A 24,678-nucleotide genomic window follows, 5' to 3' on the forward strand; every position below is an offset into this window, starting at 1 on the left:
CAATTAAAAATAACACTGAGTCACTTTTTTTGCCTGATGAAGACCAGCTTTGTTTATTGAATCTAGGTACTGTATATACTAGAGTATAAGCTGACCTGAATATCAGCCAAGGCATCTGATTTTACCACACAAACTGCATAAAAAATGTGCTGAAAAAAACTCGGCTTGTACACAAGTATATACAGTATGTTCTCTATGGTTTGGAAAGGAGGCTCTTATTTCTAGTTAAAAAATTATTTATGACCATCGCATTGACAGTCAATTAACATGGGGCATAAATTGCATCTCGAACAAATGCACCCAAGCCCGTTGGTTGGCCTGCTATCTCAGTGGCTCGGCGATGCTTTAAATATGAACAATGAAGATGAACAGAATGCCTTTCTAAACACCCCAGCTTGAAGCACTCATTCGTGAGTGTACATCTGGGGTGTGATTTGTCTGGAGCACGCACCTGTCCAGATGTTAGAATGCTACAAGGCACAATGGAGAACGAGGTTCTAATACGGTCACCACATTGGATTTTATCTAGTGACGCTGCCGTGAGGGGAGGCGACAGTTTCCTGGCCATTTGATGGTTAAAGGCATGTTGGCAAATTCTGGAGACGCTCCCAGCCCAAAACCAACCTCGCTGCCATAGAGTCGACCCGACTCACGTAGTGGCAGTCAGTTGAATCAATTGTATTCCATTAAAACGGAGTTCTTTTACCTTCCCTTTCAGAGGACAATTTAATCAGATGAGAGACTAAACTGAACACACCTGTGGTGATCCTCTTTGGTCTAAGCTTTGCCAGCAGTTTCTATGGCAACCTGTGGGCCGTATTCCCATCACACCTTTGAATGGCTTTCTTTCCCCACCCTGAAAATGTAACCAGAAGCACCAAAGGTCCTGGACATTCATTTTCATGCTGTCTTTTGTGGGGTGGGGTGGTACAGAAAATAGGAAAAAGTTCACATCCGGAAATTTACCATTTAATCCTGAACATCCATCTATTCATATTAGCCTCATTCACATGCTGGGCAAATTGCCTGGATTAGAAACCCAGGTGCTCCATTGAATAACGACTAAGCTATCCTAATGAACACACTTGGTAAATGTTTTGGATGTGAAGTTGCAAATGTTCCTCAAATGAGGTAAAAACCTAGTGATTTCCTCCTAGCAGTTCTGTGTCTTGTAGCCCAGTGGATCTCAACCAAGAGTCCCTGGTGGCACAGCGGCTGAGCACTCAATGCAAAGGTGGGCGGTCCAAACCCAAACCCATCTGCCTGCATGGGGAGGAGGACGCAGCCCCCTTCTTGCACAAACATGAAAGCATAACCCACCTCCCACCGGGATCAGTCAAATACCCACTCTTAGCGACCCTAGCGGACAGAGCAGAAATGTCCCCGTGGGTGTAAATCCAGGCTGTAAATCCGTAGGGGAGTAGAAGGCCTCCTTTCTCTCCCACAGAGCTACAGCCTTGTAAACCTTACGGGGTCATTTGACTCTGTCCTGTCCTGTCATGAGGAAAGCCATGGATTTGGTTTAGCATGGGTGCCACCTTTACTTGCAATTTGTTTCCCGATTCTTTTACCAGATTTTCTTCTTTTTTATTTACATGTCGTGTATGTGTGTGTGTGTGTGTGCATGTCGGGTGGGTGAAAATGGGTAAAACAAACCAACCACATTAATGTAAACATTTCCAGCTTACATGTCTTATGCCAACTTGGCATTATCCCTGAAGAAGCTGGGAGCCAGTAGTCAGGTTTTCTACAACAAAACTGTGAGGAAAAACCAAACCCACAGTCACCGAGTGGGTTTCGACTCACACTGACCATGTAGGACAGAGTGGAGCTGCCCCTCTGGGTTTCTGAGGCTGTAGATCTTTACGAGGACACAGAGCCTCATCCTTCTCCCGCAGAACGACTGGTGTGTTCGAACAGCTGTCCTAGAGGTTAGGTAAGCCTCCACACCAGCGCTCTGCTAGTCCAGTTGGGGGTCAGCACTGCCATCTCGCTTACATCTAATGTCCTTAGGTCCTGTGCATTTTCCTGCTAAGCGAAAACGGTCTTACCTTTCCTCAGTTGGATGAGGATTCAGTCGTCCTTGTCGTCTGACACGCCCTCCCCGTAGATTTTCGCACCCATTCTGGAGGGCAGCCCCGCCCGGAGCCCACGCCCAGGTCAGCGGGTCAACCCACCCTGGGTCCATTTGCAGGCGAACCTGTAGGTAATCCAGACGCGGCCAGAGGGCGCTAACACGCTGCAAATGAAAGTTTCCCAGGCTCTGATGGTTTTGGTGGGTTTGTAAAACCGGCTTTTGTCTAATGAAAGGGCTACTGTTGCAAGCGAGGTCCTAAGATGTGAGTTTTGCACGTCCCTCTGGCCCACAGGTGAGCAGCCAGGTGTGCAGGACGGACTGACACACAGGACAGCCAGCATCCCGCAGTTGGTCCTGGCTTTGTCCTGGACGCTTCGGAGAGCGGCGCCGCACGGACTATCTCCCCCATTCCTGTCTTCCGAGAAGTGTGGGCCAGCACATGCATCCATCGGTCCATCCATCCATCCCAGGCGTCTCGCTTCCCTCGTTCTCCCTAGTCCCGAGCGAGTGCCTCCACGCTCGGCCGGCCGTCGCTGATCCCCGCAGCGTAGCCCGCCGGCTTGGCCGGCCCGCGCGGCCAGGCGGGCAGCCCACATCCCTGCGGACTTCAGTCTCGGGGGACCACCAGGTCACCCAGATCCCACAGCCCTCCCGGGTGGCGGGCCTCTGTCCCGGGAGGGGGAAAGCCACCTCCCCGTCGTCGGGAGCAGGCGAGACCAGGGCGCCGAGAAGGGTGGCTAGTGGCAGGGTATGGAGCCACCTCAAGGCAGTTCTAATCCAAACCCTTAGAGCGTGAGCGAGAAAGAAAGAGCGAGAGAGCCCCCCACCGACAGCCCGGGCCTGCGGGGGAGGGAGGAATGGGAGGCGTGACGCGGGGCGGGGAGGGGGGCTAAGATGTAGGGGAGATCATGGAGGGGGGGGCGCTGGGACTTAAGGAAAGGCGGAGGGGGCAAGATGAGGGGAGAGGACGGGAGGTGGGCAGGGGGCGCTGGTGGAGGGAAGTGGAGAGGAGGGGAGGGGGTTGGCGGGTGGCCTAGATGGAGCGGGGAAGGGGGGAGGGGAAGCGGGCGGGGGGGCTCTCGGACGCAGGGGGGGAGGCGTGGGGAGAGCGGCGGGCGGGGACCTGGAGGAGGCTGGGCGGGCGGACGCACAGGGGGAGGGCGCTGGGCGGGAAGGGGAGGGGGAGCGCGAGCGCGAGAATTGCAGAGGCTGCAGCGGCGGCGGCAGTAGCGGCAGCGGCGACGGCGGCGGCGGCAGCGCTCCCTCTCGCTCCTCGCTCCAGGCTCCGCCGTCGAGCCGGAGAGAGCGCCTCCGCCCGCAGGCAGTAGTAGCCCGGTCGACGACGCCCGCGACCCGGGTCCTTCGGAGGCACCGGGCGCACCCGCGGCGGCACAAGCACCCCAAGCCGGTAAGGCGACGGGCCTCCGTGGCCCTGTGGCCCCCCATGGTCCCCCGGGGACGAGGGGTCCACCTTGGGGGATCGTCCCCCCACCGCACCCCCTTCTGCGACCGTTTGGGGTCCCCGCGGTAGCTGGGGGCTGGGGCAGGCTGGACGGCGGCAGGCGCGGGGTCCCTACCCGAAGGGAGACGGGACGGGCGGGGCGGTCCCCGAGGTGGGCGACCGCGGCCACGCGCCAGGTGGGGAGACGGAGAGCAGGGCGGGGACGAGGGCGAGAGGGGGTGCTGCTGCTTGGGGAGGAAATGCGGACTGCGAAGGCTTGAAGCGCATGGAGTCCCAAAGGGACGTCTTTGTGGCGCTGAAGGCAGCATATCTGTCACTGGAACACGGGCTCAGCGCCCAAGAAAGCGACAGGACATGGGGGCTGGGCGTGGGGTGGGAGGGACCCGGAGCCCGAAGACGAGGGTGACCCCCCGTGGACGGGCATCTGGTCTTGCCAGAAAGCAGGGGGTGGCTTGGGAGTTCCGCAAACCCGTGGAACTCCCGCACCTTGCCAAGCGGTGCCCGAGGACCGAAGGTTCACACGGCAGGCTGCACCTTTCCAGAAGCAGAACCGAGCGCCAGCCTCGCCCAGGTCCCGATTGTCTCCCCCGCGGACCCTTGGGGCTCCCTCGAGCCTTGGGAGAAAGGATGGCGCTGGCGCCGCCCGCAGCCCCGCCCGCCCCGGGTGTCGCCAGAAGGTGACAGTGCGCGGCCCACACCGGGCTCGGGCTCGCTGCCTGGAGCTCGCTGCCTGGGGCCAGGGTTCGGGGGTTCGCAGCCATTGCGTCAAGCGCTCGCGCTCAAACGAGACTCCCCATTCCCGACGCCTTCTCCTACCACCCCCCACCCCCTCCCCCCGCTACCCCCTCAGTGACAGAAAAATGAAACGAATCTACTACGGAGACCCTGAAGGCGTTGAGCGCACCGAACGCGCGTCTACTGACCGCTTTCTATTCATGAATATTCATCGAGCTCTTGGCTGGGTTACTTCTCCGCTTTCCGGGAGACGGTTCCGCCTGGAAACCAGCTCCACGGACCGCCCTTCGTCCATGGGATCGCCCCTCGACTGCCTTTTGAGATCTTTGTACGTGGCTGGCACGCCCAAGTCTCCCCGCAGGCCACTGGCGTGACTGCTTGGGATCAAACACTGGAATCGAGGTGGCCTCTACTGTAGGGGTGTGGATCAGCCTCCCCCGCTCCCCCCGAGAGTGCAGCCCGGGCTAGCAGACCCCCAGGACTGCGGGGAAAATGAATGAATTGGGGACTGCAATGACCTATTCCTTTGTCTTGGCGTCGCGCATGCGCCCGAGAGCTGGGTGTGGAGGGCTCCGGCAGCCCCATCTGATCTCTCCATCACCCACCCACCTCCCTTCCGAAGGCGAGGAACAAAGGCGTTTGCCCTAAATGTTGCGGGAAGCCCATGAACGCTGCTGACAGTCACCCCCCTCCCCTTTTCGTGCGTGCGCGCGTGTATGTGTGTGTGTTTCTTGATCCTTTTACTTTCCTAGCGATTTCAATGGACCCCAAATTAGGTTAATCGTTATGAGGGCAGACGAAGCTAAGTGCCATTCTGCAGCCACATGTATACACTTTCTTCTTCAGGAGCGTCCATTGTTTCCTTGGGTACTGGATCCAATCTGTAGACGAGGTGGTTCTCTAAATTTGCATCAATGACCCTCTGCCTGACACATCTTTCATCTTTGCTGCTGGCCACTTGAGTCAGGAGCCTGGGGCTTGGAACTGACGGTGGGTTGGTGGGTGCCCTCGTGGCACTGGTTGGGAAAAACGAAGACATCTTGCTCCTTGCACCAAGATGGCTTACAAGAACTAGGAGAGAAAATGGTTGGTTGCCTTCCAGGGTCTGAACACTTCCTGCTTTTCTGAGTCTGGCTGGTTTTATCGGTTCATTAGCAATCCCCCAAGGCAAAAGCCAGGGGTGTGGAAACCCTCTAGCAGGACTAGAAGATGTGGATTAGGCTCACAAGCCTTCTTCTTTGAGAAATTAAAAAAAAAATTTTTTTCTTCTTCAACATTTAACAAGCTATGGCTTCCCTTCTCCTCGAAGCGCACCTTCTAAGTGCAATGAGCCATTTCATAGGCCTGCAGAGTTTTTTTGGGGGGTGGTGGGTGACTTGGTTGGTTAGTTTTTACCACCCAAATCGAGACTTGTATGTACAAAACACAAAGTGCTAAATAACCACGGTTTTTAATGGTGGGTCATGTTTGAGAGAATTCTATGGGATGTATTCTCAGTGGCCTTGGGTGGTGAAAACACTTGGCTGCAAATGGAAATCATCTCTTTTGTCCCTTTCATTCAAAAAGCAGGATCCTAACCCGGTATAACAATATATTAGAGCTTGCCTTTGGGGTGGATATGGGTGGGTGGGGGTCATCTTGACAGCCTTGTGTCATGAATTTCAACATCCTCTTTATGCCTCATCATTGAGGGACTTCTTATGATTTAGAAGCTACTGTCTCTGCTCTTTCCCCTTGAGGGTGTATTGTACTGGGGAGGGAGGAGTTGGAAAACAGACTTCAAATGCAGTGCCCAATAGGTGCCACCATACTGTTAATTAAGAGTCTGGGGATTTTGAGCAAGAAAATTAACTTTTTTATCTCAAATTAAGAAAGAAAAAACCCACATTATATATAATCTTTTCTCTAGTCACTGAGCTTTTTGCCAAATCTTAGCAGGTGGAGAAAGCTGCTAATTGGGCCTTTTGACAAACTGCACCACAATGACTGGCCTGCCAGTGGAACAGTAATGATGTGTCTCTCTGAACTGTAATGGTGGCATGCAGATAACTGTGTGTGTGTGTGTGTGTGTGTGTGCGCGCGCGTTCCGACTGCCAAACTAAACCAGACGCTGCCAATCGATTCTGACACATAGTAGTGACTCTATAGGGTTGAGTATACAACTGCCCCATGGATTTCTGAAACTAACTCTTTAGAGGAGTAGAAAGCTTCATCTTTTCCCCATGGAGCAGCTGGTGATTTTTGAACTGCGGACCTTGTGGTTAACAGCCCAACTTATAACCACTAAGCCATGAGGACTCTGATTGCAGATCAGCCAAATTCAAATGTTTCAATGACAGTCCTGAGAACGTAAGGCTCACCATCCTTCTAGGCATTTTTCACAATATGCTCTTAGCTGGGATGTCTTTGGTTTGCTTATTGATTTAAATCTGTCACTAGTAACAATGTTATTCTGTGGTCAAGGTAAGTGGTGTGTGTCACCAGGGGTACAGTCAGGTTTTGGAGATCAGGGGCGCTCAGCTCCTGTAAGATGAATGCCTAAGCCTTTCCTTGAAACAATCACAGATTCTAAAACAGTTAAGCTAGTTTGTGTAACACACACACACACACACACCATGGAGACGTCAGAAATTTTGTGGAAAAATGGGATGAAAAAGGTACTGGGATTTTTCATCCCATAAACTTGTTGAAGCTCATATATGTATATACACATCAACATAAATTAGTGATATGAAACTAAGCTTATTGGTATAGAATACTTTGTAGTTCCCTCATACTTATCTTTGGAAAACATCAATTTTTCTTTTTTTAATTTACACCTTAAAAATCATTTTATTAGGGGTTCATACAGCTCTTCTCACAATCCATACATACATCAATAGTGTAAAGCACATTTGTACATTCCTTGCCCTTATCATTCTCAAAGCATTTGCTCTCCACTTAAGCTCCTGGCATCAGCTCCTTATTTTCGCCCTCCCTCCCCATCTCCCTCCCTCATGAACCCTTCATAATTTATAAATTGTTATTTTGTCATATCTTACATTGTCCGACGTCTCCCTTCAAATAATGTTTTTCGTATTCCTAAAATTGTATTTTATAGGGGGATTCTCACTAGTGTACCACTGAATGCATTACGCATTTCTACTAAGGCACACCTACACTAAGTGGGTGCAGTGAATACAGGTACCGCCTCTTGGATTAAGATGCTCAGTTACAGATCTGAAAATGCACACTGAGCACTAATGTGCTTTCAAAGCTTGACTCTACAATGCTTTCATTAAATAAAAGATTTGTAAAATTGGTCTGTGTATGTTTTTTTCTGATCTCATGGCATTTTGTTTTCAGGAATTCCCCCTAAGAGACAACTTGTCAACCCCTATTTTCCCAAAGCAATGAATGACCTTTGGTGTTGAATCTGTTGAGATAGACACATTGCTTTGCTTAGGCCTGTATCTTTCTTAGAGGCCTAGCTGAACGATCAGTGGTTTGAACCCACCAGTCACTCCTCAATAGAAAGATGAGTCAGTCTGCTCCTGAGATTAAAAACCTCTGAAACCCCTAAACGCAGGGAGTTCTACTCTGTCCTAAGGGGCCGTGATGAGTCACAATTGATTCCAGGGCAGTGGGTTTAGCTTTTTTTAATTTTCAAAATCTTTTTTAATCTGTAGTTTTTACACGTTCTTTTGTGGAGAGACACATCGCTCATAAACCATTTTAATTAGTTGAAATCGTTGAGAGTGCACACAGCAGAGCATATACTAAGTGAGCAATTTTTACACGAACAATTCCAGGACTCTCTTTCTCATTCTCCTTTTCCTAATTGTTCCTTGTTCATTAACAAGGAGCACTTTCCTATGTAATCAAATTTCCTTTCCAATTTTTCCACATGCTGTTGTAGTTTGATCCCATAAAGATTTTAACTGGGGGGCTCAGATGGCCTACTGGTTACACATTGGGCTGCTAACGGCAAGGTCAGCAGTTCGAAATCACAGGGCTTTCTTCTATTCCAGGGAAGATGTGCAGTCTTGGAAACCCATAGGGGCAGTTATAGGATCGCCTGGAGTCAGAATTGGCTCCGTGGTAGTGAATTTGTTTTTTGGAGTGCTAAATAAGGGAAGGTCAGGGGTTCAAACCCATCATCTGCTCCTGCGTTGAAAGACGAGGCTGTCTGAGTCAGGGAAGAATCAAGCTTGGGAAACCCCGTGAGGCACTTCTACTTTGCGTTACAGGGTTGTTATCGGTCAAAACGGACTCACAGCTGATGGGCTTGGTTTTTGGATGGATTGCCTCAGCTGGTAAAATTGGAAACCAGGAAAGCACGGAGGAAAAATTCCGAGTTGATAAACAAGTGGAATGATCTCCATGGTTGTAGAATCTCTGCCATTTTATGCGTTTTCCTGACTCACCTCACCCTTACCCAATTTACATGGTCCCTTTCAGACCTTAGATAACCTGTTGCAGCTTGAGATTTACTCTTTGGCGTAATCAGGGTACAGACATCAGGAAATAACTGAGTTGCAAATAATCATAATTGAGTTGCAAATAGTCAAGTTTTTCTTTCCTCTTAAAGATGAAAACCACTCTTTCTGGGGGGTGTGCACTGGTAAAGAGTGGATATAGAAGCTGGCTTTGGAAATCTCTAGGCAAATGACTCCATACGTCTTTGAACCTTCCTTTCTTCAACTGGAAAATCTGCATAGCAATTCTTATGTCGGGTTATACTAAAGACCTATCCTGCCAGCCTGCTCTTCCAACCAGGTCCGTGTGGGTCCCTGACAGTCTCCTGCCTGAGGTGTACTGAGTCAGCCTGGGCTCTGATGGGGCTGAGGTATATGTAATCATCAGGAGGCTTATCTCCTGCCTTGTGCTTATGCATGTGAGAGGCCTTCAAAAAATTCATGGGAAAAAAAGGGATGAAAAGATCATTGAATTTCCCCCCCACTTTTTTAAACCCCCTGGTATTTGAAATTCTGTGAGGTACCATATGGGAATTTTGTCCGAGAGAGGATGAGGCAGTATGACATCCAGATGGTCAACCTCAGTGACTTGCCTAGGATGGTCTCTGTAATCTGAGGGGTGACATTTAAAGATGGAATGGGAGGGGGTGCTCAGGGGCCTGATGACCCGAGAAGCAGCCAGACATGGTGAAGGGAGACAAGGTCAGAACCCTCCAAGGCCTTGGTTAAGACAGACTTCAGGGTCCTGTGACCCTGTGAGAGAAGAGTTTGGGGAGACCAGTTGTCTTGTCTGGTGGGGCTTCTGAAGAGCAAAAGGCAATCCCACAGACTCTGTGCTTACCAGAATATAGTTATATTGTCATTTCGAAATTGCCTGAGAAGTGGTGTTCCATGGCAGTGTGCTTCCTCCATGCCTTCCCCCTGCCCTCTGTGAAACAGAGATGGTTGAAATGGGGTGCAGAGAGAGTCTCCTGGAGTGGTTTTCTTCTTGGTACCCTAAGGATTTACATAACTTAAGAAATGAGACTGCTGCGTAGCCAGTAGGTTTTTTGTTTTTTTTTAAAAAACTAGCCTATGACGTGGCAAAGGCCTGAAAGGTGCTGTGACCACAGGCGTTGGCGTTTAGGAATGAATTCCTGAAAGCTTCAGAGATTTAGAACTAGGGACCCTCTGCAAGTACAACAGTGCTCTGGGCAAAGGAACCACTGCAAGATAACATAGGGAAATGGTGATCTTGGGGGGAAGGCCAAGCCTTGACACGCTCTTTTCTCCTGTTACTTCCAACCATCTATACACTTACTTTAAAAATGGATTTTACCCTCTCCCCTCTTGGATAAGTGGGAAGGACTGGATTTCTTTCAGTTGTGCGAATTTCAACAATGGTCTCTACATCGTACAGGGGATGTGGGGTTTGGGAAGCATGATTGGGAGACCTGGGTAGAGTGGGGTTAGGTTTCTGGAGCCAGGTTCCCTGGGTTAGAAGCTTGCCTCTAATCCTCTAAGTAGCTGTGTGACCTTGGGCAGGTTGCTCACATTCTCTGCTGCCGCCTCATCTGTAACTCGGGGAGAATAGCAGAGGATAAGGAGAAAAGGAATCGTCCAACACTGAGGATCAGACTGGGCACACATTTGAAGGGTGTCTTCTGAAAGCACGGTGATTACAAAGTAGTGAGAATGCTCGCTGTCTGTCGCTAATACTGAGGTGACCCTGCAAGACAGTCCTGTGGCCCGAGACACAGTAGACGGTAGAACATAGGAGTTTGTGTGGAAAGGCCTATCTTTGTGTCAGGGTACAAAAGAGAACCCAGTCTCAATGATCATTTAAGGAGACCATGTGTGAAGTCTTAAAAGAGATAAAAGACACCACGAAGACGCAGACACACCATCCAGATGAGGGAGGCCATCTCATGAGGGCAAAATGGCGCCCAAGGTTTGTTGAGCTAAAACTCTTTCAAAGGGAGCAAAGGAAAATCTCACAGAATCAGCAATTGCAGGTGGGACTACAGAGGAGTGGGGTCATAGTTGGGGTATGCACACTGTTAACGTAGATTTATCCAGGGCCCTCTGACCAAGGCAGTCTGGGAGCGACTGGTAGGGCATGGCTCAGGATGATGGGACACATCCAGGCAAGTCCCTAAGAGACACTGCCCCTCCCTAAAATGACCATGGCAGAATGGAGGGAATCTCTACTTCCAAAGCACTCTGCCAGAGGGCAAGATTATCTACGTCCTTGGTTAATGATCAGAAAGAATTCAAGGGAGGCTTAATCTTTACAGGGACATTGCTAATGGAATTTGGCCTGCCATTCCTAGCCCTTTACCAACTGGGGTGTTCAGAATGTAATCTTTAACACACCTTCCGGATACTTTGAGATATCTTGAATTTGGTGGTGGGCTGCTTGAATTTGTTTTAAGTAAAAGGGTATGGGAAGTCTTGCTTACCTGTCCAGTCTCCCTATTGAATGGGCATTTATCCCATGAATATAATAATAATGTGATAGCGTCTTTGGACCTTTCTGGAAGGACCCATTGGGCATGTTGTGATCAGGACAGCCACTTGATTGGCTTTACCAAGTTGGCTAGACACCTCCCTCAGATTCCTGAAATCACTTAGCTTTGCTAGTGGGGGAGTTAGACACTCATTAGCATTTGAAAGGAATGTCTTTGTTATTAGGACAAAGTGATTAACCGACTTAGGTTTGCATAAAATTCTTGAACAGTCTTACAAACCAAGTGGCATTAAAGTTTAGCTACAAGAGGTTGTGGAGCCATCTTTGACCCCTGCAGGCCTTCACCCCCTCCCCCCAAACCAAGAATGAAAAACCCTACAGCTTGTAATATGCAGGAATGTGATGAAGAATGTGTCACCTTGTGGACAAATCTTGGAAAGCAGTTATCTCTGTGGAGCCTTTAATCCTTCAAAACGAAGCCAAACCCAGAAAAGTGATTTGGAACTTCAGGCTTTGGGGGTCAGATCAATGCTAGAATCACCCTTCAAGATCCTGGCACGGAAATTGGAGCTAGGCCCATGTCCGTTCTTTTGGGCCTTCTGAACATTTATTTTGATTGTGCCACAAAGGTAAAGTCATTCTTTAAACAAACAAGCAAATGCTATTCCAGTAGGCTTTTGAATGATATGGATTCAGTGGGGGAATTCCATTTCGCTTGTCTCCCAGAGGCAGGGCGCGCTGACGGGCATGGTGGTTAGACACTTGGCAGCTAAGCTAAAGGTCCTGAGTTTCAACCCACCAGCAGCGCCATAGGTGAAAGCTGTGGCATTCCGTTTCCATGCAAAACCGAATTTTGCCAGAGAAGAAATGGACCAAAGATCGTTAGTAGCAAGTGGTGGGATTTGAACTTAACATGGATCATTGGGAAGAAGGGTAGCCTTCTAATACAAGATAATTCTCATGTAGCATTCAGAGAAACTTATGCTACGTTCTTCAATTGAAAAATATTTGTATCATGTAAAATAATTAATATTGAACATTCAGTGTATCATGAGTAAATACATTTAAGTTATACCTATAGATTATTGGGGATTATTTTAGTGAACATGTGCTAATATCATCAGGTCATGTCTTTTCTAGGGTGGTGGTGATGGGGGTTATTGTTAGAGCTGTTGATGGGTGTGGGTTGGTTTCTCCTCTTCACTTGTCTCATACTTCACAATAAAAAACTCCACAAAAAACCCCACCCCCAAACAAAATGAAATTCACCACTATCTAGTCAAAGCCAACTCATGGCAGGCAGGACCTTTGCAGAAAGGAGTGGAAAGGCCTCTCTTTCCCCATGGGATGGCTTGTGGTTTTGAACTGCTGACCTTGCAGTCAGCATCCAGATGTGTCACCACTGATCTACCAGGGCTCCCTTTGGAAGTAATCACCACACTGCCTTGCCTGCACTTCTTGCTTTTGAGATACTAGCCAGGGATTCTGGTGGGAATTCTAGCAGAGGTGTCCTCAGGATTATACTGAAGCTGTGAAACTGATCTTGTTCTCCATGGCCCCCCCCCCCACCCCCACCGACTCATTACTGTGGGTGGCCACCTGTGAGCACTAGTCTGAGGACAGCTTCAGACCTTTGTAAATACCCAGGCACTTGTGGCCCAATGTGGGGAAAGTTTGTCACTGCAGACTCTTATTTTGAAACTGAAAGGATCTGAGAAAAGATAGTGAACGTTCAGGATCCTGCAAGCTGGTCAGTGGCTAAGTGGAAACCCAGGTTATTTCCCAATCAAGCCCCCAACACACACACACCCTCAAGAGAGAAAGGGAAATGATCACAGAATGACTAATTGAGTTAAACTCTTACTGTCTGCAACTTAAAAAAAGAAAAGAAAAGAAAATTCCTATGGGTCATTTCCCCTTCTGAAATCTTAGAAGCTCATACTTTGGGCCCCGGAGTTCCCCGCCGGTCTTTGGACTCAGCTTTCAAATCCTATTAATGTGCCCCGCTGGGGGAACTACCTGTGCCGGCCTTGTCACATGTGTTTAGTCACAGGGTGTCCTTCACGTACAACCCTCACTGCCCCCGGGTTGATTCTGACTCAGAGCGGCCCCATGGCCTCTGACCAGGGCACCCACGATGGCGCGGTGCCAGAATGCCTGCCTGGTTCCAGTAATCCCACACCTCCACCATGTTAACTGTGTGGGGAACAAACCCAACCATCAAGAACCAAACCCACTGCCACCGAGTCCATTCAAACTCATGGCGACTCTGCGGGACAGGCCGGGACTGCCCTGTGGGATTCTGAGGTCCTAATGCAGCACAGGAGTGGTGAGCCCTGCCTGGTTTCTCCTGAAGAACCACGGATGCCTTTCACCTGCCCAGGCAGGGTAGCTCGCTCCATCACCATACCGAGAAATAATTGGCATGCATTAAAAGGTTCTTTCTCCCGAAAACGACATGTTAGTGTTGTGTCCTTGTTTTTCTCCCAAGGATGACTGGTGGTGCCGGCAGGGGGCGGGCCAGGGGCTGGACCAGGAAAAGATGCTCGTTCATTTTAGAGCTGATTGGGTAGATGTAGAAGGGCGATATAGGCAAAGGCCCGGGTGGCATAGTGGGCTACTCATTGAGCTTCTCAGTGCAAGGTCAAAGGTTTGAATTCACCCAGTGCTCCTAGGGAGACCTATGAGGCTAGCTACTCTTTTAAAGATTTAAAAGTCTTGGAAACCCAAAGGGGTGGTTCTACTCTGCGCTGTAGGGCCTGAGTCAGAATAAATCCCATGGCAGAAGAGTTTGGGGTTTGGGTTTCATTTTGCAGGGGGAGGGGAGAGGTGTGGGGACCCTGGGTGTTACAGATAGTGGGGCGTGCTTGGCTGCTACCTGCAAGGTGGAGGTCTGAGCCCACGCGGAGGCCTCTCAGAAGGAAGGTGTGCTGGAAACCCTATGCACGGACCATTGTTCTACTCCAACCCAGAGCGTGTTGGGATGGACTGGAAGCAACTGGTTTTGGGAGAGGTGCCAAGTAGTGAGGGGTGTCAGCTTAGCATACTACCCTCGCAGTGCTTCAGGGTCTCTGGGAGCGTCCAGTGGGTCGTGTGAGGGGAGGTGTGATGGACTGAGAGGGGGAGCAGCTACCACGATCATTCCTGACTGGCTTGGGTGGTGTGACAGCTCCCTGAAAACTCAGTGCTCCATCTTTTGTTTTTCCTTTAGAATGATCACCTGTAGTCTTTGGGCCAATTTAGAGGACGGTAACTGATCTTTCAGAGAGGAGCCCCGGTGGAGAGGTCAGCAGTTTGAAACCACCAGCTTCTCAGTGGGCGGAAGGGGAAGCTTTTTACTACAGTAAGGAGTTACTTTACAGTCTCAGAAACCCACAGGAGCAGTTCTAACTTGTCCTGCAGGGTCACCAGGAGCCATCATGGACTTGATGGCGGTGGGTTTGGTTTGGTCATGGTCTGAAAGAGTCTGTCCAATGTGGGGCTTGAAACACTTGATATAGAGCTTAACTGGGTGATGTTTGAAATTGATGCCAGTAATGTAAACTATTTACGTGAATTTGTGCTCAAACTGACAATTTATAGATGAAGCCCATCTCTTTCTCAGTTAAAAAATACTAATGTATTGTTGTTGAGCGCAGACACATAGGTACCCCAAACTCACGCCCATTCAACAGTTTCTACTTGTACAATTGGTGTGGCATTTGTTGAGTGGCCCAACCATTCTCATCCGTCTTTGTGGATTTTTTCCTCCCTCCCTCACCTAAAGTCACAGTCCCTTCGGGTTCCTGTGTAATCACTTGAGTCACTGTAGTCAGCCCCACCCCCTGTACGTAGTCCCCAACTCTCTCATCCGAAGTGATCTACTGAGAAGTTTTTTTCAAGTGGAACGTTATAAGTGTTTCCCAGAGAAACCTGCAACAAAACAAGTGAGCAGATTTCACAGCTGCTTTGAATAACTGCAGGTGTGCACAGTCAGGGTTAGGAGCTCTGGTGGTGTAGCGGCTACTCTTTGGGCTGTGATTTGCATGGTCAGCAATTCAAAACCACCAGCAGCCACAGCTCCCCAGGAGAAAGACTGGGCTTTTTACTCCCATAAAGAGTTACAGTCTCAGAAACCCACAGGGGGTTGCTGTCAGTCTGTATTGGAGTCGATGGCAGTGAGCTTGGATTTTTTTGAGAGTTAGAGATTGTTGAAGACGACTACATTTGTGAAGAAATGTGGCCAAGAACAATCCTTCCAAGTTGCCATGTACTCCATGGTCAAGAACAATCATTGCAGGCTGAGCTTTTCAGGGGAGGAGTGGCCTGGATTGTTCGGTAAAGTGATTTTTGAAACACTCCGATTCATTTACAGGCCTCCCTGCTCATTAAGAGCTCCATTTACATATAGATTAATTCAATAAGCAAAACCAAGCTCCCTGCCTTCCTCTGGTTTCTCTGACTCCTAGGACTGAGTGGAGCTGCCCGAGGCCTTCCAAGGCTGTAAATCTTCTTGGATTCAGACTGCCTCGGTTTTCTCCCTTGGAGCGGCAGGTCTGTTTAGAACTCCCCCACTTTTCTTCTGTCAGTGCCTGAGTGCTTAGCCACTGCGCCACCTGGGCTCCTTTGACAGATGCAATAAAAACCAAGCCCCTTGCTGTTGAATGCGGTCCCGCAGGACAGAGCGGAACTGCTGCAGCTGGTTTCTGAGGCTGCAGATCGCCTCTCTCCCCAGCAGAGTCCAGTTAGCCAGCCCAGTGCTTAACCCACAGAGTCACCAGGGCTCCCTGAAGAAGACAACACTTACTCCCACTGCCAATGAGTCGCTCTGACTTATCCTGACCCTGCAGGACAAGGGACCACGTGCCTTGTGGATTTCTGAGACGAACTCTTTACGGGAATAGAAAGCCTCCTCTTTCTCCTGACAGTTCAAACTTACCAATCTGATCTTCAGGCAGCTGCTCCCCAACACGTAACCACGTAACCACTCTGTCTCCTTGAGTAATACAATGAGGAAGTTAAATAGTAACAAGGTCTGTTTGGGGAAGGAGTATGTTGAAAGGGAGACCTTCTAAACCAGCCTCCCTACTGTGAGAACTTTCTTCCATCTTTAAGGGCCCATGGAAAGAAAGCTTAGAATTGGGGGTCCTCTGGCGATTCCTTTCCAAGTGCTCAGAAGCTTGCCCTGGATCCTGTAGGAGCTTTCGGTCCGTTTACTCCCTTAGACTTTTACAATGGGTCTCAGCTGCCTTCAATAGAGGACTTCCTCCCTGGTCTGCGCTTAAAGGAGGATTTAAGATGGTAGGAGAGGGGGTGAGGAAAACCTGGAGATGGCAGGGAGCTTAAAGGTAGGTGGATTTTACAGCTGTCCTTTCTTCCCTCTTTTCCTGGGGTGCATCTAGGACTAGGTTGCTACTTGGACATTTGCTAAAGACGTGCAGTCACATGACTACATAGCGTTGCCCGGAGTCTTCCCTGGAGAGCTGCTCTTCTTGAGGGGAAGAGGGGAGAGAGAGGGTCTCTAACATAGCAGGGAGCAGCCAACCTCACTGAGCGCCACTCTGCTGGTGGGGGGTGCTTCTTGTTGGCATTCGGGTCTCCTCCGGAGCCAGGGGGATCTTTGGGGGGAGAGCCGAACTCTTTCTTTCTCAGGAATTTTCCGACAGGGCTTTAGGAACCCGGCTTTGGCCCAGAGTTCTCCAGAAATCTGTTAACACAATCTTGATGCTCGCATCCCACAGATGCACCCTTGGTGTCACTTGCAGGCTGAGTGTTCTCTGGCTTGCGCTTGTCCGTCCTCCAAGCCAATGGCCGACGGGTGAAAAGTGTCATTGAAGATCGGGTTATTCTTTGTTGTTGTCAAAGACAACACACATGTCCTCCCAACCTCATCCCCACCCTCCATCCCTCTCTCACTCAGTTCTCCTTGGAGGCCTGGGTGGCTTAGTGGTTACAAGTTGGGAAATCCCATTGGAGAAAGAAGGGGTTTTCTACTCCCATAATTCCAGCCTTGGAAACTCACAGGGCAGTTCTCCCCTGCCTATCCTATGGGGTCACTGAGTCGGCATCGAATCCATGGCGGTGAGCTGGATTCTATTTTCTCCCTCCCTACAGACCACGAGCTTTTCGTTTCTTGGGTAGTAAAGTCTGCGGGGTGAGTGCACGGGTACGGTCAGAGGAGAACTCAGTTTATCCCAGTGCAGAGAAAGCTCAATCTGCAATCGAAAGGGTCAAGGACTTTCAGTTGAAGGTAGGTCTTGTAGTTGGAATCAAACGCAGGAGGCAAACGTTTTGTTAATGCTTCTAAGGAAATTTGAATGCAGATGGAGTGAACAGAAAGTGTGTAAGAAATGTCCACAAGCTTCACATCTCCCCCAGCCACACTCCAGAGGCTGATTAGCCAGATGGCTTTAAAAATAAATCACTTTGTTGCCCTTTAAACCTTCAGGCTGTTGACTGTACCATTCTTATACTGTATCCTTATCGGGCAGCAGATACTAACTACCTCTCGGTAGGGGGTTGTGGCAGTTTGGGACTCTAGCATCCCTGTGCTCCTGCCACTCCCATAATTTCATTCCTTTAGAAGAATAAGAGCTGTTGTTCCTGCATTGATCCTCATTGGCTGGGTGGACGCGTCCCCAAGGCGAGTCCATTGTCCTATCGGTAGTGGGCCCACCGTGGATCTCAAGTGACAGACACAAGTCCAGAATAACATCAGACTGCAAAACTTGTCCGTGCTGCGTTTAAGGTGAGGAAGAGAGATTCAGACAAACTTTGAGTTACTGTAGGTAGGATTCCCGGTGGAAGGTGGTGGTGAGACTTGAGGGGGGCGGGGGGTGCATTTATTTATTGAAACCTTTAGGCCCCTATCAACCCCCAAATCCACTGCCATCAACTCAATTGGGACTCCCAAGGACCCGATTGGATAGACTAGAATTGCCCCTGTGGGTTTCCAAAGCTGTCATTGTTCATGATGTTGGAAGACCTCCCCTCTCTGAGGAGTGGCTAGTGGGTTTGAACCATGGACCATGAGCTTAGCAGTTGTGACTCCCTCTGCCACCAGGCCTCCTTTGGGCTGCCATAGGTGGTTATTAATACTGGTAGCATGCTCTGTGGCTAACCAGCAGCCACTGGCACGCTAATGATCATGAGACCAGTGCACCGGGGACTGAAAATCAGTTAGCAACTTGGAGAGGTGCATTCATGGAGTGAGGTTTACTGGGCCGGGGAGCGTTGTCTTTTCCCCTGGATTCTCTCCACTCCTCCCCTCGCCCATTCAGCAGCTCAGTCTTCCGACGGGCAGGGTGTGTGTGTGTGTGGGTGTGTGTAGGAACAGCAACATATCTACTTCAAAGTGGAGCTTGGAGAAACCCGTCTCAGAAAGAGGAAACAGGTATGTCGGGGGCTTTTTCAGCAGGGTGTTTCAAGTCGCCAAGCTCCTGGAGAAGGAGAGGGGGAAGCCACTTCTGGGTCCTTCTGGAGCCTGGCTTCCCCTTAATGTGGACAGGACTCTCTGGCCTGCAGGGCCCTCAGCAAAACTCCCGGGCCCTAGGGGAGCAGTCAAAGACTCCTTGTTTCTGAGAACTTTTTAGGTGGGGGAAGGGCGAGAAGAGCAGGGAGGAGGAGGAGGAAGAGAGGAAGGATGGGTCACAGGTTGGGAAGAGACTCCTACAGGAAGAGAAATGATAGAAAAGCAAATGACATTTGCCATCCAGTGCACTCCAGCTTGTGTATGGGAATAGAGCTGGGATTTTCTTTTCCTTTCAAATCATTTTACTGGGGGCTTTGGCAGCTCTTATCACAATCCATCCGTTTGTGTCAAGCGCATTTGTACATATGTTGCCACCATCATTTTCAAAACATTTTCTTTTCTATTGGAGTCCTTGGTATCAGCTCAGCCCTCCCCTTCTCTCCCCACATCCCTCCCTCATGAACCCTTGATAATTTTTACTCCCCCCCCCCTCATGTCTCACACCAACCACTGCCTCCCTTTACCTACTTTTCTGTTGTTGGTCCCTTTGGGATCGGGTTATATGTTGATCATTGTGATTGGTTCCCCTTAGAACTGGGATTTTTTTCATGGCTGGTCCTCTGGAAATAGATGGCCAGGCCTTGATTTCTGCTTTGCCTTTTGGGAAGGTGGACTTTAGTCGTTGGTACCTGGCTCTCAGCAGGAAGGAGGAAGGGGGCAGATGGGCAGCCGTGGAGCTCCTGGCTGGCTCCTCATGGACTCCTGGTGGCTAGTCCTTTTACGAGGTCCTCCAGCCATTGCCACCCCTCGGCTTTGACTCAGAGCCATCCTCTAGGGCAGAGAAGAAGGCCCAGAGGGTCTCCTAGTCTCCATGGAAAGAGGCTCGATGGCAGGGTGCGTTAAACACGGTTTGTTCTCCAGAAATCTGGGAAGTCTGTGTTGAGAAGATGCACAACCATGGAAGCCACCGGGAGCTGGTATACTCTGCCCTGTGAGTGGGTTTGAACCGCCAGCCTTGTGGTTCATGGCTGAGCACGTCACCAGTACCCCAGCAGACCTCCTCGTGGCAGTGATTGAGGTCCAGAGTTTGTATGTGAGATACAGAGATGTTCACACCGCTAGGAGAAAGCGATCCAGGTCTGGAACCCAGCGTCTGGCTTCTCAGACTCTGGGGACTGGGTGTGTCTAGGGGAGCATGCAGATACCACTCTCTTGTGCTCATGATGGACATGGGGACACGGGTGAGACCCCAGAACCCTCTCAACACAGTACCTGAGTCAGCTCCTGCCAATCTGCAGACAGGAACATGTAACAGCGACACCTATTTTCATTATAGCGTTCAATGGCACGATGGTATTCCCCCTGCAGGGAGGCTTTCCCCCCTCACTAGGCATACTCACTGCCACAGAATCAATGCTGTCCCATAGCATAGTGACCCTATAGGACAAGGTAGAACTGCCCCTGTGAATTCCCAGACTGTAACTCTTTAGGGGAATATAAAACCCCATATTGCTCCTGAGGAGTGGCTGGTGGTTTCGAACTGCTGACCTTTTGGGTCGCAGCCCAACTCACTACACCAGGGCCCTGGCTACAGGGCCCCAGCATTGCGAGAGAGTAACTCATGGGAGGGAAGAAGATTGGCCTTGTGACTGTAGGAAGAAGAGGTAGTCAGTCTCACGTTGCGAAATGACAAGGAAGTTCTTTGGGGGAAGGGCTGTTTGTGATTGTCCTGCCATCAGTGGCAGTAAGGGTCGTGCGTCCTCCTCTGAGGGGAAGAACTGGCGTCTGTTCTATTGCTGGGGATTCGCCAGGCAGACTCTTGCTGGGGGCAGGCTTGGTGGGGTGGAAGGGCTTGAGATGGAAGGCCACAGGGGCGCCCACGAAAGTCGATGTGGAGCATGTGGTTGGTGTGTGCATAGAAGGTGTGAGGTTCCCACAGGCACAAGGCGGAGGACCGCTCAAGGCGTCAGGAATCCTTTGGAGCCCGTGGACATTCACAGGATCCGGGAAAATGAGGTCTCGGGCCTTTCTGAACAAGTCAGGGTGCTTAGGGGAGTTTTTTGGAGAGCTATTTTCAACCCAAGTTGATATGTGGGTACTTCTATATTTAATACCTTTGAGGAACTCTTAAAAAAAAACCCAAAACTGACTATTTGGTGGTGTGCACTCAAATAATTCAATCATGGCGTTGCTGTTTCACATCTCAAGCCACACTGCGTTAATGATGACAGGAACAGTGAGATTGAATGGCAGTTATTTTTTTAATAAAATATATTTATTATAAAAGATCATCATACTTTGCCTTTTTGCGTTACTTTTTGTTAAATGGCTTGTAGTACTTTAAACCCCGTTGCTGCTCAAGAGATGAAGTATGTCCAAATAAATGACTCTCAATTTGGCAAACCAGTCAGATCTAGCTTAGTAGAACTTGGATCTTAAGTAATGGTGTTATTTTCATGTTAATTTTGGTTTCAGGCATAACACATTTTGAGTCATCCTATAAGATGGAGTCAGCTACCTTACTTTGATTATGGTTACTTTTAATGCCCTACAGAAGAAAGGGCAGAGAATGATCTCTTAAGATTACACACACACACTGAATTTCCTAATCTGCCATCCTTTCTTGCTATAGTGAATCACCAAGCGTTATTTTTCTTTATGTGTTTGAACTATCTATAAGCTTCCAAGAATTGATTGGCATGTACCTCATAAGTGCTTTGTATATTGAATGAGCTCCAGGACGAATCCATCGTCTCAGTCAAAGGGCCTGTGTGAAATGCTGCGCAGGGAAGCTGTGCGGGGACTGCTAATGCCCAGCTGCCCAGGCCTTCAGAAACTGCTTGGGGCGGAAGCAGTTAACAGGGCTGTTGATTTTCCCCTTGGTCCTCTCACACACAACATCAGAGCAAAGGACTCTTATGGGCAGTTTGGTTTTATTACACCCAACGACCCTCTTACTGCCCCACAAATTGAGTTGCTCAACTGCTTCATACCTGTTATTTCAAGTTCCACTTGTAAATGATTTTATTTTCTCCACAGAACATGTGAGTGGAGTTACTGTAGAATTTAAATGTTTTTTGCTCATTAATTTATGCAGCTCGGTCTTTATTAGGTAGTGAGGTTATAGTACATATTACCACAACTGGGTAACTCGAAGAACAGAGACTGATTGATTGAGTGGTTGGCTAAAATTCCAAGTCCAGGTTTAGCCTTTGTGCTTATTTCCTTGGGGGCGGGGAGCGCCTGGGTGTTCCTCCATCCTTGGCTTTTGCCTGTCAACCTCACGTTGGTATCTGCCTTCCCCAGTTCAGTGCCTGTCTGTGCCTTATTTGCTCTTTTCATAACTCGGAAATATTTCGGTTTAGGACCCACTTTACACTGTTGCAACACCAACGGATGGATGGTTTGATTGGCTTACATTAGATGGGGAGGGCTATTGCTCTCCCCCAGCCCGGCCAGTTGATTGATGGATCGATGCCACCATTGGATTGGATGGTAATCGCATGTACCTGGGATTTCTGTGCACAGCTTGAGGGGGGGCATGATTCCGTCCATCGCAAAGGCACATCCTTTCACCAGCCACCCCCAGGGCTTCCTCTTCCCATGCTCCCTTTTGCCATCAGTCCTTCCTCTCCCCTCAGGGCTTCCTAAGCTTTCCCACTGATCTATTGCCTCACCTGGGTAACAAAGCCCATACTTCTACCTGGAGGGGGCCCTGGAGCACAGTGATTATGCTAACCCAAGGGCCGGGCTGAAACCCACCAGTGGTTCCCTGGGACAGGAGTGAGGTAGTTTGTTTCTGGACCGATGGCAGCCTTGGAAACCACAGGAAATCATGCTCTTCTTCCTTATAGTCCTGCTGGGGGTCAAGCCAGTTCAGTGTCAAGGGGAACTTCTCCCTTATCCTTTATGTACAAGGGCGCTTCAGAAAGTCTGTGGGAAATCCACAATCTTTTCCTCCCACTTCCCCATGAACTTTGTGAAGCCTCCTCCTCCATGTTCATTTGCTTCCTCTTTAGCCATGGGCTCAGTTGAAATTTCAATTCCTTCCTGCCAATTCCAGGGTGCTAATGGTCTTCTGCAGGCAGGGCTGCCCTTTCTCCAGCCAAGATGAGCTTTCTGCTGCACTGAGAATTTCCTGTTCACACTCCAAATCCAAATCCTTTTGCGTCTGACCGGGTCTGTGTGTCCATCGTCTTTCCCCACTTCGATCTCCTTTCACGTCCATCCTCCCACTGCTCCAGGCTCTTGTGTTTGGGGTCTTCTGCGAGGCCTAGTCTGTTCTCCACTAGTGAGCGTACCCTAGTCCAGTCTCAGCATATGGTCCTTTTCTGAGATGACCCAACCTCCTGGGGGCCCCACATCCATCTTTCTTCACACATGGTATTCATTGTGGTCCTTACACTCGGATCACTGATGTGATTAATGGAGTCAGCCTCTGGAGATGAACAGACCCAGGATGCGGAGATGGGTCAGCTTTGTGGGCCTTTGTTAGTTTCGGGTGCATTCCTAGCTCTCTGTCTTTGTTCCCCACCAGAGGTTGCTTCCACCACAGTCTACCCCTGCAGCACAGGTGACATACCTTTAGCTGCTGAAAAACCTCCCCTCTATCGACACAGCAGCTCATCTGTAAGTTGAGTAAGCTATGCTTACTAGGAAGATAAATAGCTAATGAAAGACAATTAGTGCAATTATGCCGTTTCCAGGCACTGACCTTCGTAGTAATTGTTCGACAGCCCTGAGACATTACAAGTAATTAATACTAAGGGCTCATGTTCGACACGCTTCCTAACAAGGTGGGAGCTTAAACAGAGAACTAAATTGTGTATTATTTGCGAGGAAACGATGTGACTTTGTGGGACCGGCTCAGAGATAGATGCACCATGAGGAGGGAAAGCCGACGTCCACCGGAGCTTCATTCTGTTACCGGTCTTCCAGGTCACCGAGTGCCATGGTCCGTTCTGATCCGTCAGCATTGATTAGGCATCTCGACCGCTGCCTTTAGCAAGCCAGCCTCCGGGAAGGTGGGATTCGTGGACCACCAGAGCAGGCTGAGGTTATTACACCTGCACCCATGAGGGGACCATGAGCTCAGGGCAGGAAAAGTGAATTCCACTCTGGTTGCTCTCTCTGACTGCTGGGGAGTTCCGCGGGGCCAGTCTTTGCTTACTTCATCTCTGGGCATCAGCTTCTAGCGCGGAAACTGTGGTTGGCCCAGCAAAGGGCTCAGTGCACGGAAGGGCGAACTTCCTGATATCACGGAACAGATAAGGCCCCTTGCAGAAAGAACGCTGTGTATTACAGAATACACTTCCACATTCAGGTCCCAGCTCAGAGTGAACCTGGAAGGAAGAACCCAGTGATGGGGGGTGGGGGTGGGTAGAGTGGGGGAAAGGTTTCCCTTCCCTTAAAAACCAAGCTCACTACCATCGAGTCAATTCGGAGACCCCCACCCCCACCCAAACCAAATGCCAGCAACCCAGTTCATTCTGAAGCTCTCTGACCCCAGGTGATTTCATGGCTGTAATCTGTAGGGGACAGAGTGCTCCTTAGGGGCTAGGATGGCAAGACTTAACCTTGCATACACATTTTGGATAAGCTAGGACAGACCAGTCCCTGGAGAGGGACATCATGCTTGGTGAAGTGGAGGGGTAGCGAAAGAGGAAGGCTGGATTGGCTGCAAACAAGGCCTCAGGCCTAGGAATCATTGTGAGAAAGGCACAGGACCAGGAACCTAATGACAGCGACAATCTTTAGGGAGCAAGATTGCCAAGTCTTCTGTGGTGCTATAGAGTGGGCTTCAACCACCAGCCTTCCTTGGTGTCGAGCACAAACAGTTCCTTCTACCCCAGGACCCATGGGTGGGGGACTTGTGACTGATCTCTCCCTCTCCTCCTGTTGGCCTGCCCTCCTCGAAGACCCTCGCTCGCTTTCCAAGGTCTCATCGCTGAGTGTCACGGGCTCTGGTTTTGAAGTTGGGTGATTAGAATCAGCATTTTCATGTCAATGTAGCAATCATTTCTTGTTTTCTCAAAAGGACAGTTATAG

At 49.7% G+C, this 24,678-nt stretch overlaps 1 protein-coding gene and 1 long non-coding RNA gene across 4 annotated transcripts in view; one reads left to right on the forward strand and one right to left on the reverse strand.

Moving 5' to 3' along the window:
- LOC142438868 (uncharacterized) overlaps positions 1 to 4,746 on the reverse strand; it is a 71,786-nt gene extending 67,040 nt beyond the window's left edge. Inside the window, exon 1 of one of the 2 annotated variants that reach the window (XR_012782819.1) lies at positions 4,463 to 4,746. This is a non-coding gene — a long non-coding RNA (uncharacterized LOC142438868). Of the gene's footprint in view, positions 1 to 2,051; positions 2,899 to 4,462 lie in introns of those variants that run through there. The other variant, XR_012782820.1, reaches the window with a different exon arrangement.
- Positions 3,293 to 24,678, forward strand: part of BASP1 (brain abundant membrane attached signal protein 1) — a 63,965-nt gene continuing 42,579 nt past the window's right edge. For both annotated transcript variants that reach the window (XM_075540885.1, XM_075540886.1), the window contains exon 1: positions 3,293 to 3,485. The gene's annotated coding sequence lies outside the window, so the exon portion shown is untranslated. The remainder of the gene's footprint in view (positions 3,486 to 24,678) is intronic.

This window comes from Tenrec ecaudatus, chromosome 2, assembly GCF_050624435.1.
Source record: "Tenrec ecaudatus isolate mTenEca1 chromosome 2, mTenEca1.hap1, whole genome shotgun sequence".
Lineage (NCBI taxonomy): Eukaryota > Metazoa > Chordata > Mammalia > Afrosoricida > Tenrecidae > Tenrec > Tenrec ecaudatus.